Source organism: Pistacia vera, unplaced genomic scaffold (assembly GCF_008641045.1).
Source record: "Pistacia vera cultivar Batoury unplaced genomic scaffold, PisVer_v2 Contig30, whole genome shotgun sequence".
NCBI lineage: Eukaryota > Viridiplantae > Streptophyta > Magnoliopsida > Sapindales > Anacardiaceae > Pistacia > Pistacia vera.
The window spans coordinates 77,461-84,032 of NW_022196113.1; the positions used below are offsets into that span (position 1 = coordinate 77,461).

General features: G+C 37.5%; 1 non-coding gene across 1 annotated transcript; it reads right to left on the reverse strand.

Moving 5' to 3' along the window:
* Positions 1-6,100: 6,100 nt before the first annotated feature.
* Positions 6,101-6,207, reverse strand: LOC116135504. The gene has a single exon (XR_004128902.1). It is a non-coding gene; the product is annotated as a small nucleolar RNA R71 (small nucleolar RNA).
* Positions 6,208-6,572: the final 365 nt, after the last annotated feature.

Below are 6,572 nucleotides of genomic sequence, written 5' to 3' on the forward strand. Positions count from 1 at the left end.
TATGCGATGTACATTGGGATAATGATCACGTAAGAATTATCCATCAGTTGAAGAGGGATGATCTCAACACGTTATCGATGAAGTAATGCAAAGGAATGGATAGCCAGTACCTAAGGAGAGTCTCAGAGATTGCTATCCATCTAGGTGGGGGGTTCTTCTGAGAATATTCCCCCGAAACCATCAAGTTAAGCTATGACGCGTAGACCATTCTTATGCATTCGAGATCCTCGATGGTGATCGAGGATTGTGTTTCTTTTCACAGTCTATGGGTTGGAGACGGCGAGGAGTGAGCTAGTTGAATGATCGAATGCATCAGGATCCGAGCTTCGAGTGACAAATTCTTCAGATACCTTGGGGGACACATCCCCATAGGTTGTGGAGCCTACCAGCGAATCAAACATTCGGTCTATGGTGTGATTACTAGAGGAAGACATGGTTGAAGCTCGCTTCTGGGTACCTGAAAAGAGAAGTGAACATGTGTAAGAGCTCGAACAAATCGGTGACCATTCCACACTCGCTCTATTTTAGGCACCCAAGATAGCTCGCGCAAAACAACAGAAGCACAAGACCTACTTGAGATACTGGTGAACACTGCATTAAACCCCTTTAAAACTTGAGACCATTGGAGATACACCTAAAAACCCTAGTAAAACTTAAAACATCCAATGTGGCCGCTATAGTAGCCACCCTTTGACGCAAAAATCAGAAAAACAAAAGAAAATAAGGGAGAGAAGCCTTATTGGAATAAGGAAAGTGTTGAGAACTCGTGAGAAAGACCACTGTGACAACACAAGAGCAACAACAGAGAGAAGCAAGAGAGTTAGAATAACTTTCGGAGTGACTATTATGAGGTTTGCTACTACCTTTATAGTGGTTTACATAGGAGACGAAAGGGCAAGGTTTAATTATGGTCATCGACTTACAGTCGACCCTAACCCTTCATTCATCAAGCAATCTTAGCCTTTAGATGTGGCCATGTGTCATCCATCCACGAGGGGCAACAAACTGTCAGATTGCTATAATGATAACCATCGTTGTATGTCGCCACGACTTTGCGTGCGAACAGCTGTCGTTGCCCACGTGCGACAAAACATAACTAACAAAGGCTGCCACATTAAATGTGGCATGACCACACAAAAATTACCTTTATGCCCTGACTTTTCATACTCTGAGTTTTGACAGGTACCATGAGGAATAAAGCTCCAAGTGTGAGGTACGTCAGCCAAGCAAAAGGTAGATCATGGGGGCTCAGTCGAACATGCCTTGAAGACTCACTATCGAAGTCGAGCTTGGCATAATATCAAGCAATAGTCTTCGAAGTTGGAACGAGCATCTAACACTAGGGGGTAGATGTTGTGTGTGGTTTTTTTGCTAAGATCGAGCCAACACATGGATATTTCTCGATCCAGAATGAGCTCAACAACTATGATTGATCGACCCAACATAAGCTCATCAAGCTTTAGCTTGACCGAGCATAAGCTAGTCGCAAATAATTCAAGGAATCATTCAATCAATCCCCAGATTACTTCAAACCCTAGATATTGCGGGAATGACTGGATCAACAGTTATCACTGTGCAATCACAATGCCTAATCGCTAGGATATCAGAATTATGATTCAAATCAATTATAATCCCCTTAATTTTGTTTCTTCCTTTGTACAAATCTTGTATATAAACCCCCTCAGACAATGAGGAGGGGGTCAAAAAATTTCTAATAAGAACTGCATGGTAAGCTCTCACAGCAAATATAAAAACACAGTGGATGTAGGCTGTTAACTTTGCCGAATCACTTTTTCTTCTTCTTCGTCATCCTCCCTCCATTTCTTGTTCGTTATCCATCAGTTTTCTTTAAGATTTCATGCTTATAATAGTCGCACCAATTCTTTCTTGGAAATTAAAAAAAAATGGTGTTTTTGACTTATAGTTGGAAACGTTAGTAGGATATCCAAGTCAGCAATGTTCAATTTTAGGTCAATCTTTGTCGATGACTTGCAATGTCTCTTTGTCAACAACACAAAAGTAGAGGATGTCACAAATTGAAGACTAAAAACAAAATGGCACAAAGACAAAGGCACTTTTAATAAAGGTCAAAAACAAAGTAAGCTGGAGAAAAGACTTTTTATTGTATCTTATTCAATTAACTAATAGCCTTTTAAATAGGCAATACATCAACAAAAAATGGACTAAAAAATAACATTAACTTTGACCTCTAACTCATGATCTGCAAACACTACTAAAATGCCTAAAGACTAGGTCTGCACAACTGAATTCTAAGGACCCATGTGAAGGACTACTTTGACAAATTCATAACAAACCTTCCCTTAAATTGATGTCTTCAAACATTCAATTTAATACAATAATAAAAAAATAAAAAAAAATAAAAAACTCCAAAATCCCTCAAGTATCCAGCTTACAAACACCTAGCAATCTCTTAACTTTAGAAACGAAGGCAATTTGAGGGGCTTTGTGAATATGTCTGCTAGGGGTGTTCAAAAGAACCGGTTGGAACCGGAACCGGCGGGTACCCTGGGTTTGGTTCCGGTTCCTACCCAGAACTAATCATCAATGGGTAGGTTCCGGTTCCAAATTTTTGGAACCATTACTGTGTGGTTCCGGTTCCTATAGTTAGGAACTAGGAACCGAGACTAATATAAAATAAAATTAAATATTAGGGGGGTTTAATAAAAACTTTTGTAGAAAAAGTAATGTGAATACATTTATATTTATACTTCATAACATTTAAAGTAAGTTGGTTTGACTTTTGAGAATCTACCTTTACAAAGTAATGGAGTTTGTAATTTTGAATTTATATTTTGTAATTTTATTTTTGTTAACAAGTGCCAGGCGGAGGGGGGGGGGGGCAGGGGGGGAGGGTTAGGGGTGTATTTATAAGTTTTTAAGGGTTTTTTTTGCCATTTTAAAAACTTTTAGGGGGTCATTGTAATTTTATAGGATACCCAGAATCGGAACCGAAACCGTTGTTACAGGTTCTGGTTTTGGGTATCTAGGAACTAGAACTGTCGGTTCTGGTTCTGGTTCCAAATTTCAAGGAACCGTCGGTTCCGGTTCTGGTTCCTTCAAAAAGTGCAGGGTACCCAGAACCGAACACCCCTAATGTTTGCAACCTGATTTTCACTTCTACAGTAGATGGGCTCAATTGTTCCATTCTTTGTGAGATCTCTTAAGAAATGAAACTTCACATCTATGTGCTTACTTCTCCCATGTAGAACATGATTTTTAGAGAGTTTGATTGTTGAATTATTGTCAGAAAAGATTGTAGACAACCCCTGAAGCAAGGACAAAAGCATTGCTTGAAGTGTTTTTTCTATCATCTTGATCCCAAACATAATCGCTATCAGTAAAGCCAATCAAGTCTAACTTTTCTCCCTTCTTGTAGAACAGCCCAAATTCCATTATACCTTGCAAGTACGAAGTATTCTCTTGGCAACTACCAGATGCATCTCTATTGGATTCTCCATGTATCTGCTGATAAGACTCACTAAATACATTATATCTGGCCTTGTTGCTATTAAATACATTAGACTTCCTACAATCTACTTGTAAAGACTGCCATTAACCTTCTCTCCATTATGAGCTTTATTTAGCTTCAAACCAAACCAAGTTGGTGCACTCACTGAATTGGAATTCTTCATCTGAAACCGGTCTAAAATTTCTCACACATAAAAAGTGTATGCTTATATGGACATCTTCTAAAACCTTCCTTCAAAAAATAAGCATCTATATGGTTGTACCAAGCTCTTGGAGCTTGTTTCAGCCCATATAGAGCCTTTTTCAACTTATACTCCTTATGCTCATTACCTAGCTTCACATAACCAGAAGGTTGATCAACAAATACCTATTGTTGTAGGTCTCCATGTAGAAATGTTGATTTCACATCCAACTAGAAGATAGGCCATGAGTTTTGAGTTGCTAATGCAATCACCAATCTAATTGTGTCATGCCTAATGATCGGAGAAAACACTTCTTTGTAATCAACACCAAATTCTTGCTTATAGCCCTTGGCCACCAAGCGCGCCTTGTACTTGTTAACTTCACCATTCTCCTTCAACTTTGTTTTATAAACCCACTTCACACCAATGGTCTTTTGCTAATAATCCTAGGATTATACTGTTTTATCTAGGCTTTTTGGCCGGATTTTGGATACTTCTTCTTTCGTTTGTGCCTAAATTGCAACTTAATTTCATATATTTTATGTTTCAGGCCAAAACATGTAGTTTGAGCAAATAATGAGCAGAATTGAGTTTTTGGACCGAGAAGCAAGCAAATCTCAGGATTCGAGGAAGTTCTGAAGCGGATTTGAAGCACTATGAAGCTTATTCCCATTGGAGAGCACCGAAGATTGAAGATTCAAGCAAGGAAGCAAGCAGAGGGCAGTTCTATAATTTCAGAATTGTTCAGGAAAGTTCACCTCAGCGAAGTTCTTTCTTTGCCGCGGCGATAAACTATCAATACAGAAAAAGGATTTTAAACCAACTCGTTGCTGTGGCAAAGTTTATTCTTTGCCACGGCGAAGTCTGTAAGTTTTAGTTTTTCAAAACTATGCATTTTATTTTAGGCGAAAGTTTTAGGTTTTTTTTGGACCGACTATATGAAGGAGACTTAGTCATTTTTATGAGGAGTTTGGCATTTTTGGGAGAAAGAAGAGAAGATTTGAGATTGAACTCTTTGGATTCATTAAATAGGGAAGATTTTTGTTCTCTTTTCTTATTTCCAACATATTGAATGCATTGTTTACTGTTTTTATTTCGAATTGTGTTAATTTTAGTATGAACTAACTCACTTTTGGGTTAGGGTTTTGATGTAATTGGGATTTTTATGTTTAATCAATAAATTAGTGTTGTTTCTACATTCTATTGCATGCATTTTGTGATTACTCTTGTTTTTATTGAAGTTATTTGTTGAACATGATGAGACTGAGAAGTGAATCATGTATTAGCTTCTTTGGGTAATTGCCATTGTTGTATTAAACGCTAGAGATAGGTTTGAGAATCAATGAAATCAAATTAGGATTCCATTAATTTAACAAACTTGGAACTATTAATCTTCAATTTGTTGGGTACGGCAGCTTAATAGGGAAAAGTAGGAAAACATAGCCTGAGAAGGTATGTTTTACACATTAGGGAGTCCGATTTATAATCCATTCATGTGAGTGTAGAAGTAGAGCATAATTCGTAGATTAATTCATAAAATCCTAGTAAAGTCAAAACCCTAACCATTTATTTTAATTGATATGTCTCTTGAATTAGTTTTACTGTCATTAATTAGCCTTTAAAGTACATAATAAATTCTTGTTTTAACTTTAGCTTAAATTTCTCCTGCAAATCCAATATCTTTAGTGTTTAACAAATAATCCTCGTGGGAACGACACTTTCCTTACCACTTTATTACTTTTTGCGACTAGTGCACTTGCTATATATTGCATGTTGTAATTTCAACGCATCAAGTTTTTGGCGCCGTTGCCGGGGATTGATTTTATGTTAACATTGAAATTTTCTTGTGTTAGCTAGATTGGAGTTAATTTTAGTTTTAATATTTCTAGTTTAATTTTTACTGTTCTTTTCTGTTAGCTTGTGATCTCATGCTTTGTTGCTTTCTGTGTAGTTTATGCAAAGAGCTAGACATTATCCAGTGGTTCCTATTGATCCAGAGATTGAAAGGACCACAAGAAGACTTAATAGAGAAAGAAGAAAACGAGAGGCGATAGTCATTGAGATGGCAGAAAATAGAACATTGAGGGAATTCTCAATGCTCACAGTTGATGGTAGTGGTTCAAGTATAGCTAGGCCAGCAGTGTAAGCCAACAACTTTGAAATAAAGCCGGCAATCATTTAGGTGATCCAACAGTCAGTACAGTTTAGGGGAGATCTCAAATTTGCACATTGCAAACATCTTAGAGATTTGCGATACCTTCAAGTCAAATGGAGTGTCAGATAATACCATCAGATTAAGATTGTTTCCTTTTTCATTAAGGGATAAAGCAAAGGGGTGGTCAATGGCACTACCATAAGGAACAATCACAACTTGGAATGAATTAGCATAGAAGTTCCTAACTAAATTCTTTCATCCTACAAAATTTGCAAAGATGAGAAATGATATCACATCGTTTCTATAGGAAGAGACTGAATCACTTTATAAGGCTTGGGAAAGATATAAGGAACTACTAAGAAGGTGTCCACACCATGGTTTGCCAGTTTGGATGCAAGTCCAAATAGTTAATGTGCAAAAGATGGTGGATGCAGCATCTGGAGGAGCATTGCAAAACAAGACACCTGAAGAAGCTTATGAGTTGCTTGAAGTTCTGGCTAGCAACAACTATCAAAGACCTAATAGGAGAATGCAGTCGAAGAAGTCTATGGGTCTTCATGAAGTTGATGCCTATACGACCATTTCAGCCTAACTTACAACACTTCAGAAGCAATTGGGAGGTATGCAAGCGAATACTATTCAAGCATTTCAACTGACTTGTGATTTTTGTGTAGGTAATCATGTGAGCAATGAATTTCAAGTGGGGAACACTTTTGCTCCAGCTTTATCATCATTAGAACAAGTCA